This window comes from Mus musculus, chromosome 3 (assembly GCF_000001635.26).
Source record: "Mus musculus strain C57BL/6J chromosome 3, GRCm38.p6 C57BL/6J".
Taxonomy (NCBI): Eukaryota; Metazoa; Chordata; class Mammalia; order Rodentia; family Muridae; genus Mus; species Mus musculus.
In genome coordinates, this window is record NC_000069.6 from 134087321 (window position 1) to 134100701 (window position 13381).

The 13381-nt window shown below is 39.0% G+C and overlaps 1 long non-coding RNA gene across 2 annotated transcripts in view; it reads right to left on the reverse strand.

Annotated features, from left to right (window-relative positions):
* Gm26691 overlaps positions 1–13381 on the reverse strand; it is a 318666-nt gene that overhangs the window by 256700 nt on the left and 48585 nt on the right. The gene's annotated exons all lie outside the window — the stretch shown is intronic.

A 13381-nucleotide genomic window follows, 5' to 3' on the forward strand; every position in this document is an offset into this window, starting at 1 on the left:
GTTCTTCCTGGCCGGTCGCGAACGCGTGTAAGAGACTTTAATAACTCACTTAAAGAAATACAGAAGAACACTGCTAAAGAGTTGCAAGTCCTTAAAAGAAACAAACAAACAAACAAACAAACAAACAGGAAAACACAACCAAAGAGGTGGAAGTCCTTAAAGAAAAACAGGAAATCACATCCAAACAGGTGATGGAAAAGAAGAAAACCATACTAGACCTAAAAAGGGAAGTAGACACAATAAAGAAAACCCAAATGGGGGCAACTCTGGAGATAGAAACCCTAGGAAAGAAATCTGGAACCATAGATGCAAGCATCAGCAACAGAATACAAGAGATGGAAGAGAGAATCTCAGATGCAGAAGATTCCTTAGAGAACATGGGCCCAACATTAAAAGAAAATGCAAAATACAAAAAGATCCTAACTCAAAACCTCCAGGAAATCCAGGACACAATGAGAAGAGCAAACCTATGGGTAATAGGAGTAGATGAGAATGAAGATTTTCAAATTTAAGGGCCAGCAAATATCTTCAACAAAATTATAGAAGAAAACTTCCCAAACCTAAAGAAAGAGATGCCCATGAACATACAAGAAGCCTACAGAACTCCAAATAGACTGGCCCAGAAAAGAAATTCCTCCCAACACATAATAATCAGAACAACAAAAGCACTAAATAAAGATAGAATATTAAAAGCAGTAAGGGAAAAATGTCAAGAAACATATAAAGGCAGGCTTATTAGAATTACACCAGATTTTTCACCAGAGACTATGAAAACCAGAAGATCCTGGACAGATGTTATACAGGCACTAAGAGAATACAAATGCCAGCCCAGGCTACTATACCCAACCAAAATTTCAATTACCATAGATGGAGAAACCACAGAATTCCACTACAAAACCAAATTCACACATTATCTTTCCATGAATCCAGAACTTCAAAGGATAATAACAGGAAAAAAAAAAATACAAGACGGAAACCACCTCCTAGAAAAAGCAATAAAAATAATCCTTCAAGAAAACTAAAAGAAGACATCCACAAGAACAGAATGTCAACTCGAACAATAAAAATAATAGGAAACAACAATTACTTTTCCTTAATATCTCTTAATATCAATGGACTCAATTCCCAATTAAAAAGACATAGACTAACAGACTGGCTACACAAACACACCCAACATTTTGCTGATTACAGGAATCCCATGTCAAGGAAAAAGACAGATACTACCTCAGAGTGAAAGGCTGGAGAACAATTTTCCAAGCAAATTGTCTGAGGAAACAAGCTGGTGTAGGCACTCTAATATCGAATGAAATCAACGTCCAACCCAAAGTTATCAAAAAAGAAAAGGAGGGGCACTTCATACTCATCAAAGGTAAAATCTTCCAAGAGGAACTCTCAATTCTGAATATCTATGTTCCAAATGCAAGGGCAGCCACATTCATTAAAGACACTTTAGTAAGCTCAAAGCACACATTGCACATCACACAATAATAGTGGGAGACTTCAACTCACCACTCTCATCAATGGACAGATCATGGAAACAGAAACTAAACAGGGACACAGTGAAATGAACAGAAGTTATGAAACAAATGGATCTGAAAGATATCTACAGAACATGTTATCCTAAAACAAAAGGATATACCTTCTTCTCAGCACCTCATGATACCTTCTTCAAAATTGACCATATAATTTGCCACAAAACAGGCCTCAACAGATACAAAAATATTGAAATTGTCCCATGCATCCTATCAGATCACTATGGACTAAGTCTGATCTTCAATAACAACATAAATAATAGAAATCCAACATTCATGTGGAAACTGAACAACACTCTTCTCAATGACACCTTGGACAAGGAAGGAATAAAGAAAGAAATTAAAGACTTTTTAGAGTTTAATGAAAATGAAGCCACAACATACCCAAACTTATGGGACACAATGAAACCATTTCTAAGAGGAAAACTCATAGCTCTGAGTGCCTCCAAAAAGAAACTAGAGAGAGCATACACTAGCAGCTTGACAACACAACTAAAAACTCTAGGACAAAAGGAAGCAAAATAACCCAAGAGGAGTAGAGGGCAGGATATAATCAAACTCAGGGGTGAAATCAATCAAGTAGAAATAGGAAGAACTATTCAAAGAATCAAACAAATGAGGAGCTGGTTCTTTGAGAAAATCAACAAGATAGATAAACCCTTAGACAGACCCACTAGCAGGCACAGGGACCTCATTGTAGTTAACAAAATCAGGAATGAAAAGGGAGACATAACAACAGATCCTGAAGAAATCCAAAACACCATCAGATCCTTCTACAAAAGGCTATACTGAACAAACCTGGAAAACCTAGATGAAATGGAGAAATTTCTAGACAGATACCAGGTACCAAAGTTAAATCAAGATCAGGTTAATGATCTAAACAGTCCCATATCCCCTAAAGAAATAGAAGCAGTCATTAATAGTCTCCCAACCAAAAAAAAAAAAAAAAGCCCAGGAGCAGATGGATTTAGTGCAGAGTTCTATCAGACCTTCAAAGAAGACCTAATTCCAGTTCTTCACAAATTATCCCACACAATAGAAGCAGAATGTACCCTACCCAAGTCATTCTATGAAACCACAAATACTTTGATACCTAAACCACAGAAAGACCCAACAAAGATAGAGAACTTCAGACCAATTTCCCTTAAGAATATCCATGCAAAAATACTCAGTAGAATTTTCACTACCCGAATCCAAGAACATTTCAAAACAATCATCCATCCTGACCAAGTAGGTTTCATTCCAGGGATGCAGGGATGGTTTAATATATGGAAATCCATCAATGTAATCCAGTATATAAACATACACAAAGACAAAAACCCCACATGATCATCTCGTTAGATGAGGAGAAAACATTTGACAAAATCCACCACCCATTCATGATAAAAGTCTTGGAAGATCAGGAATTCAGGGCCCATACCTAAACATGATTAAAGCAATCTACAGCAAACCAATAGCCAACATCAAAGTAAATGGTGAGAAGCTGGAAGCAATCCCACTAAAATCAGGGACTAGACAAGGCTGTCCACTTTCTCTCTACCTATTCAACATTGTACTTGAAATCTAGCCAGAGCAATTCGACAACAAAAGGAGATAAAGGGGATACAAACTGGAAAAGAAGAAGTGAAAATATCACTTTTTTCAGATGATATGATAGTATATATAAGTGACCCTAAAAATTCCACCAGAGAACTCCTAAACCTGATAAACAGCTTCCGGGAAGTAGCTGGATATAAAATTAACTCAAACAAGTCAATGGGCTTTCTCTACACAGAGGATAAACAGGCTGAGAGAGAAATTAGGGAAACAATACCCTTCTTAATAGTCACAAATAATATAAAATACCTTGGCGCGACTCTAACTAAGGATGTGAAAAATCTGTATGATAAAAATTTCAAGTCTCTGAAGAAAGAAATTAAAGAAGATCTCAGAAGATGGAAAGATCTCCCATGCTCATGGATGGGCAGGATCAATATAGTAAAAATGGCTATCTTGCCAAAAGCAATCTATAGATTCAATGCAATCCCCATCAAAATTCCAACTCAATTCTTCAATGAATTAGAAAGGGCAATCTGCAAATTCATCTGGAATAACAAAAAAACCTAGGATAGCCAAAACTCTCCTCAAGGATAAAAGAACCTCTGGGGGAATCACCATGCCTGACCTAAAGATGTACTACAGAGCAATTGTGATAAAAACTGCAGGATACTGGTATACTGACAGACATGTAGACCAATGGAATAGAATTGAAGACCCAGAAATGAACCCACACACCTATGGTCACTTGATATTTGACACGGGAGCTAAAACCATCCAGTGGAAGTAAGACAGCATTTTCAACAAATGGTGCTGGCACAACTGGTGGTTATCTTGTAGAAGAATGTGAATTAATCCATTCTTATCTCCTTGTACTAAGGTCAAATCTAAGTGAATCAAGGAACTCCACATAAAACCAGAGACACTGCAAATTATAGAGGAGAAAGTAGGGAAAAGCCTTGAAGATATGGGCTCAGGGGAAAAATTCCTGAATAGAACAGCAATGGCTTGTGCTGTAAGATTAAGAATCAACAAATGGGACCTTATAAAATTGCAAAGCTTCTGTAAGGCAAAACACACTGTCAATAAGACAAAAAGGCCACCAACAGATTGGAAAAGGATCTTTACCTATCCTAAATCAGATAGGGGAGTAATATCCAATATATATATAAAGAACTCAAGAAGGTTGACTCCAGAAAATCAAATAACCCCATTAAAAAATGGGGCTCAGAGCTAAACAAAGAATTCTCACCTGAGGAATACCGAATGGCTGAGAAGCACCTGAAAAAATGTTCAGCATCCTTAATCATCAGGGAAATGCAAATCAAAACAATCCTGAGTTTCCACCTCCCTCCAGCCAGAATGGCTAAGATCAAAAATTCAGGTGACAGCAGTTGCTGGCGAGGATGTGGAAAAAGAGGAATACTCCTCCATTGTTGTTGGGATTGCAAACTTGTACAACCACTCTGCAAATCAGTCTGGCAGTTCCTCAGAAAATTGGACATAGTACTACTGGAGGATCCTGCAATACCTCTTTTGGCATATATTCAGGAAATATTCCAACTGGCAAGAAGGACACATGCTCAACTATGTTCATAGCAGCCTTATTTGTAATAGCCAGAAGCTGGAAAGAACCCAGATGCCCCTCAACAGAGGAATGGATACAGAAAATATGGTACATTTGCACAAGGGAGTACTATTCAGCTATTACAAAGAATGAATTTATGAAATTGTTAGGCAAATGGATGGACCTGGAGGGCATCATCCTGAGTGAGGTAACCCAATCACAATAGAACTCACATGATATGTATTCACTGATAAGTGGATATTAGCTCAGAAACTTAGAATAACCAAGATACAAGATACAAATTGCAAAACACATGAAACTCAAGAAGAAGGAAGACCAAAGTGTGGACACTTTGCCCCTTCTTAGAATTGGGAACAAAACACCCATGTAAGGAGTTACAGAGACAAATTTGGAGCTGAGATGAAAGGATGGACCATTTAGAGACTGCCATATCCAGGGATCCATCCCATAATCAGCCTCCAAATGCTGACACCATTGCATACACTAGGAAGATTTTGCTGAAAGGACCCTGATATAGCTATCTCTTGCAAGGCTATGCCAGGGCCTAGCAAACACAGAAGTGGATGCTCATAGTCACCTCTTGGATGAATCACAGGGCCCCCAATGGTGGAGATAAGGAAAGTACCCAAGGAGCTAAAGGGGTCTGCAACCCTAAAGGTGGAACAACAATATGAACTAACCAGTATCCCCTAGAGCTGTGTCTCTAGCTGCATATGTAGCAGAAGATGGCCTAGTCGGTCATCAGTGGAAAGAAAGGCCCATTGGGCTTGCAAACTTTATATGCCTCAGTAAAGGGGAATGCTAGGACCAATGCTAGGGGAATGCAAGTGGGAGTGGGAGGGGAGATTTGGGGGAGGGTTTGAGGTCTTTTGGGGTAGCATTGGAAATGTAAATGAAGAAAATACCTAATTAAAAAAATAATTTAAAGAAAGAGTATAATTGTTCTGTTTCCTTGCCTTGCAAACATTCAGTTTGTTAACTTATTCCAACCTTTCCATGTAGGATCTGTCTGCAACTACATTTTGTAGTTTGTATATTGCCTCAAGGCCTCTTACTCCAGGGAAGCCTCCACTTTCCACAGTTTCCACAGACTCAAGCAGGGTAAAAAGCTGGGGACCAAGTGCTAAGATTCATAAGCTTTTGAGATACATTTCACATTTAAATCATAACAGCTTCCAGGATTATTTTGTTAATACCTGTAACCTACTTTGAGGAATACTTTTTTTTGAAATTGTACTTCAGAAGTAACTGTTAATTTACTCTTAAATAGTTAAAGGCCATTGAAATGAATAAAAAAAAAATCAAGAACACCAGGTTATAAGATATATGTTGGTGTACACCAAAACTAATATTCTGATTTTAACTCATATTTATTTGCTCTTTCATTCACTTTTCAGCAATTTTTTCCATGTTCCCTAATTCATTCATTGTTGAATTGTTTTCCTTTTTGAGATGCTATATTTGCCCTATGAGTTTGTATTGTTGTTATAATAGTTTAGTGAGTACAAAATTTATTCTTATTTACTGATGTGTTTTAAATAATTCAAGGACTCTTTATTAAAACCTTCATAAATTACAGTTTTGGGGAGTTTACTTTTTTTGCTGTTATTTTGGGACAATCTTGCTAGGTCATCCATTGTGATCTAGAACATTCTGTATGGTCCTGCTGGCCTCCAACCTGCTGACCCTTCTACTTTAGTCTCACACATGCTATGATTACACATATGTACACGATTGGGCTATGCTTTGGTGTCTGAATTCTTACAGAAAAAGATTTCAACCTAGAGATTTGGTGATTTACTTCAGTTTGTACAAATAATTCATGCCCCATCACTCGAATGAAGAATTCATTAATTCTATTCAAACAACATGAAAATTACTATAGCATATGAGCATGTAATTTATTGTAAATATGACAGGTCATATTTATTCTGAGAAAAAGATATAAAACAATAGATTTTATTATTTTTAAAAAATATGTATTGATTGATAATGTTTTATGTGTATGTACCTGCGTGTGTATACACATGGAAGTGGCCTCAGAGGCCAAAAGAAAGCATTGAATATCCCTGTAGTCAGGGTTATTATTATTTTTTATTATTGATTCATTGATTGATTGCAATCCATATTTTATTCACTCCCCATCTACCTTTTGACTGTTCCACATCCCATACTTCCTCCCCACACCCATCTCCACGTGAATGTCATCCCCACCCTATACCCCATCTGACCTCTAAACTCTCTGGGGCCTCCAGTCTCTTGAGGGTTAAGTGCATCATCTCTGAATGAACACAGACCCAGAAGTCCTCTACTATATGTATTTTGGGGGCCTCATGTCAGCAGGAGTATGCTGTCTGTTTGGTGGTACAGTGTTGAGAGATCTCAGGGGTCCAGATTAATTGAGACTGCTGTTCCACCTACAGGTTCTCCCTCCTCCTCAGCTTCTTTCAGTCTTTCCCTAATTCAACCATAGGGGTCAGCAGCTTCTGTCCATTGATTGGATACAAATATCTGCATCTGACTCTATCAGCTGCTTGTTGGGTCTTTCAAAGGGTAGTCAGGATAGCTCCCTTTTTGTGTGTGCTCCATAGCCTCAGTAATATAGTGTCAGGCCTTGGAACCTCCCCTTGAGCTGGATCCCACTTTGGGCCTGTTGCTGGGTGCCTCTCCATTTCTATCCCTGTAATTCTTTCAAACAGGAAAAATTATGGGTCAGAGATTTGACTGTGGGATGGCAAACCCACCCCTTACTTGATGTCCTGTCTTTCTGCTGGAGATGGCTCTATGAGTTCCCTCTCCTTACTCTCAGGCATTTCATCTAAGAGCCCTCCCTTTTAGTCCTGACAGTTTCTCACCTCCCAGGTCTCTGGTGCATTCTAGAGGGTCCCCCCAACCTCTGATTTTCAGAAGGTTGCTTGTTTCTATTCTTTCTGCTAGCCCTCAGGGCTACAGTCCTTTTCCCTCACCCAATACCAGATCAGGTTCCCCTCTCTACCTCATTTCTCCCCCCAACTCTGTCCTCTTTTCCTCCAAGCTCCCTCCCTCCCTCCCTCCCTCCCTCCCTCCCTCCCTCCCTCCCTTCCTCCCCACTTATGATTGTTTTCTATAGAGGCCTTATTTGTGATAGCCAGAAGTTGGAAACAACCCAGACATTCCATGACAGGAGAGTGGATACAGAAAATGTGGTTCATTTACACAATGGCATACTACTCATCTATTAAGAACGAAGACATCCTGAGCTTTGCAAGCAAATGGATGGAACTAGAAAATATCATCCTGAGTGAGGTAACTCAGACCCAAAAGGACATACATGGTAGGTACTCACTAATAAGTGGATATTAACCAAAAAAAAAAAAAAGTACAGAATACCCAAGATACAGTCCACAGAACTCAAATAGGTCAACAAGCTGAAGGGTCTAAGTGAGGAAGCTTCAGTCCCACTTGAGAGAGAGGAGTCAGAGTTATTGACAAATAGAAGATCTTCCACATAATTGATGGGAACCAAACCTAGGTCCTCTGCAAGTTCTCCTAAATAGTGAGCCACCTCTGCATCACCTAGTGCTGTGTTATTGCATTATAATGCCAAAATTGTTTCTCTTTGTATGCTGCATACAAATTAAAATATAAACATATTAATAATACATTTTAAAAATTAAAGATGATTTGTTTTGAAGTCTCCTATCATAGGCTCTGTCATTACATTTGATTACAGAATGCTACAGAATTATTCGTGCTTCAACTTTCAGCTGTATCAATCAGCAACAAATTTTCTCCTAATAATTCCTAATCAAGAAAACAGATATCCCTGTATCCCAGACAACGGCAGTTACTTATACAATGCTCTTTGACTGATTAGTTCAATTTAAAACTGTGGTCAGGGAAGTTTGTCATCAATTATATCAACATAGCTCAAAATAGTTGGGCAAAAAATTACCAGTCCACAGTGCATTTAATCTGTGCAGTAATCAAGACAATTACTACATAGCTAAGTGCTGAACAAAGAGAGAATGGTGGCACTTTTTAGTGATCATCTGTTTAAAAAATTACCTTGGGGCAAATCAAGGTCTTCACATTAGAGGAGACCAGGGCCATCTCTGTGTAGATGAAAGACGTAAGGCTCTGTTCTTTTAGTATCCTGAAACTATTTCCATGATTTACTCATTTCAAAATGCACTTACAAATTGGAAATATCATTACGTATGTTTGTTTAATTTTAAAGCTGCCACAAGTTTTAAAATTTTAATAAACTAGTGAATAAGTGACAAAGAGAATACGTTAAGGATGATGACTGTTGAAGAAAAGTATATCAGTGGGAAATGCACTTAGGTAAGGAGGGAAACGAAAGAATATGTACACTTTACCAAGTACATTTAAGTTCAGTACGCTTCATGTTTTCAAAATGCTTAAGTTGTCTTAACGCTTGAAATGAATCTATTAAGAGCATCCCAAATCAGGAAATTTGTTTGATTTTTTTCTTCACAAAAATGATCATCTCACCATGGTTTTCATGTGTGCTAATATATCACCTGTGCCTCAAAAAATAATTTATAACGAACATGTCTTTGATCAAATATACATGTATATTACTTGACTTCTTAATTTTTCAAGGGAAACATTATTTTGAGCTGTGGTGGTTGTCAGTTTGGTAAGAGTTAGAATCTCAGCAGAAACAAACCTCTAGGTATGTTAGTGAAAGGCATTAGGTTTGAGATGGGAAGACACATCCTAAACTTATATAGCACCATTAAGTGTACAGACATACTAGACAGATCAGAAAGGAGAAAGTGGGCTGAACCTCAACTTTCTTTGTTCTATGTTTCTGACTATGGATACAATGTGGCCAGCTGCCTTAACCTTCCTGCCCTTGTAACTTCTAGGCCAGAATAGACTGTAACAATCCAAATTAACCTCTTCCTTTCTCAGTTGATTTCTTCTGGCAACAAGGAAATTAGCTGAGAGGGGTCAGTGTTATAATGCTCCTGAGCACATGGCTGGTTCTTGGAATTAGATTCTGGGAAGAATGCAGCTAACTTTGGAATTCCTGGCTACATGACCTCTGGAATTCTATAAGTATAGTTCTGCAAGGCATTCTGGAGGACTGGAAGACAAGAAGGTGGAGAGAAATGTGGACAGTGAAAGCTTGACACATTGGATTTCAGAGAGGGGGCAAGGATGGTCAGGAACAGGGATGGGGAATTGTCTTAGCTACTTTTGTATTGCTGTGATAAAGCACCATGAATCAAAGCAATTTATGAGCCGGAATCAACTGATAATTGGCTACTCCAGTGGATATCCCAGGACAGGACTGCGTTCAGGCTGTGACATTGAGGCTGCTGAAAGTTGTCATCCAAGTCTACAGTAAGAGAGAGAGCAAAGCATGAGCAGAAAGTCATGGAAAATGTGCGGCGGGGCAAACAAGCAGAGGAATGTGAGTGGGCTTCAAGTTTCAGACAGGACAGTTGGGAAAGCGGCTGTAATCATGAAAGAGATTATTTCCATTACAGAGCAATTCAGTGCTCTGCTCCAGGAGAAGAGGAAAGAAACAGACACAGGAGCTTCACTAAAAGTGAACATCTTAGATTATTTTTTACTGGGAAAAGTTAAAGAGCAATTGTTACTTTAAGTTTGACCACCAGGGAAACTTGTTCTCTGGCATTAGTGAAAGACTCTGGGTTTATATATGGAAAAAAAATGCTAAATTTAGAAAATGAACCTTACATGTTTAAATCACTCAGTGATTACTCATATTAACGAAGCTACTATGTGGTGTCAACCACCAAGAATTTCTCTGCAGAAAAGCATAAGGAAACATGTCTACCCTCCAGCTACTGACAGCCAAATGGAGCATGCAGAATGCTAATCAGGCAGACACAATACAGTACTAAATCTCCCATTAAAGGCTATCAGGGGGAGTAAGGTAAAAACTTGGAGTACTGATGAAGGCTTCTTAGTGACACTGTCTCAAAGGTCTGACTCACAAACAAACATTAACTACAAAAAAGGTGAAAATGTTCCTAACATGTGGAAAGACATGTACAAATCACAATTTACTAGCATACTGGATAAATGTAAGAAGAGTGGGTCACCCCACTGACCAGTAAAGAAAATGGGAGATTAAATAGAGTAAGGGTGTTAGGTCCCTTACTTGTTGTCATAACAACATACCTGACAAAGTTTGCTAAAAGGAAAGAGAGATTTACTTGGCTCACAGCTTGAACATGCATCATGGCGAGGAAGGCATGGCAGAGAAACATGAAACAGCTGGACATGTTGAACCCACAGTCATGAAGCAAAGAGCAATGAACGCTGAAGCCACACCAGTCTTCACTCTTTTCTTCAGTATAGGACCCCAGGGCTTTTCTGGTGGGTCTTCCTTTTTCAATTAACCCTATCTAACTTTGCAGAAATACTCGAAGACTAGTCTCTCCAGGTAATTGTACATCCTGCTGACAATCAATATTAGCCATCCCAGGCAGAAAGAAGAATCAGCCTACTTCCAATTTACACCTGTCCTTGCCACTCTGGCAAAGTTATCATTCCAAATAGAATGAAGAAAAGAACACCATTGGATGTGAAGTCCCAGAAAAATAAATAAATAAAAAGAAGACGTAAGACACCATTTATGCATCTTAAATGAATTCAAGTTTACAGCCATAGATAAGTTACATTCTGAGGTAAAGTTCGATGGACGTGCAGATGCAATCATGAATGATTGGCAGTTAACTGCAGAGTCACAGAGGTGAGCAGTCCTGTCAGGATGTGAGCTGAGTGAATAATCCTGGTTCCCTCAAAGGGTGAAATGGCTAAGTTCTGGAAACTATTAGATCAGCAATGTTGATCTTTAATACATTCTAGAATGGATTACCCTAAGAAGAAATTGAGAGTGCTTAGGAAATAATGAGACTACCTCCCATTCCAGACAGAGTGCACTAAAAGCATCGCTGCTAAATTAGCCTTATTTAATTTTCTGTAGGTTGAGTAGCCTGGGAAATTTCAGAGGGTTGAGAGGTAATGTTTGTGTCTAGGTAAGGATTTTTATGAAATCACGCACGTGTCCTTGTGGTGAAGGGCAGAAATCTCACTGGCTGATAGAGGTAGGCAGAGGACAGCTGGGCTTGCAATTACTAATTTGATGCTTGCTGACAGGTACGCTTCTCCTAGCATGTCTCTCGGCTTTGTTCTTAGCTGTGTTTCAGTTACATTTTATAATCTAATCTGGCCGAGGAGACATCAGTCTGGAAAGAGTAAGCAGATACGTTGATAAGAGCCGGATTCAGAAGAGTTTTAGTAGCTAGACCAAAGCAGGAAGAAATAGGCCATTGAGATCCAGTTGCAGATATGAGGTACAGCTTTGACTTTCTGTTCTATAGTGATGTTTGGGCTTCGAAAAGTTAATGTCAAAGAAATAAAAGCAAAATTTGAAACAGAGCTATGTACTGGTGATAAGTACAAACTCAAAACTCTCCACCCCTCTCTCTCAAAGGGTATTGATTCACAGACCACGATAAATGCATCAACTGAGGAGCATATCCAATATGAGGGAAATAGCAATAGGAATGAATGATTCCTAATAGGAATGAATGATTTATAAGACTTCACTGAGCTTGACCACTGGCAGGACCCCCCCCCCCCCCGCCCACTACTGTTATATACAATCCAAAATCATGTTAGACAGAGGATCTCTTTTCCTAACCTCTATCCCTCCTACCTTAATATGAGTGATAAATAATTCATACCTAGGCCCTCTTTGACCTTCACTTCAAGTAGAAACAGTGAGCAGCAAAAGCCAATCAGAAAGAAGAAAAATTCCATCTTCTTTTGCACTCTAATTGGTTTAATTAGTCCAGGCCATAGCTTATCAGCGCCTGGCATGCCTCTGGTTTTAGGGATTGGTTCAGAAGTAGCCAATTGATGTAAATCTCAGTGTTTTTTCCCCCAGCAGTTAATGGGAGGCAACCTGTCTTTCTTGCTGAATGAGGCAGCAGGCAAAGCTAATTGCTGCTGGCAGGCATCCAAGGACTAGGAGGGAAGTCAGTCTGGAGGGAAAGTTAACACAGAGATAGAGGCAGAGAAGAAGAAACCACAGGAAGTGGACCCAGAATCCAGGCTGACCAGTATAAATTGCTCTGAGTTTGTAGTTTTATAAGTCCAACTTATGCCAACTTGAGGCTTATTTTCTCTTTCCTTTGGCTGAAATCCTTTTTAGAGACTCCAGCACAAACTTCTAATACACAACAGTCTTGTCAAAATAGAGGAGCACAATGCCACTGAGGACAATTTTGAAGGACTCAGCAGGAAAACTTAAGGACCATGTGAGCTGTTTAGAATGCCTGTCTTAGGGGAGAGGGCATTATGCAGTGGTTATTGCTTGGTAAGTCAAGGCTAGGACTATTGCTGTGGAGCTGTGGAAAGGCAAATTGTGATTTGATGCAAAACACCAAGAACACTAAATTTTAAGGCCCTGTGTTACAGGCATCTGCTTAGCTATCAGTGGACGTGCTGAAGCAAAGAATCATGGGCTGTATCTGGAAGTTTTGTTCAGCCCCAGGTTTGTTGATATTTTGTCATCTCTTATTTACATGTAGGCAAGGTAGTTACTTCCTAAAGAGAGAGATTCCTATCTCATGTTCTATGTATGTCTTGATTGATGTTTTCTGCAGGTCTGTGTTTCCATCTGAAAGGGGAATGGGACAGAATCAATGGTTTCTTAAACTGCTTTTAGCCC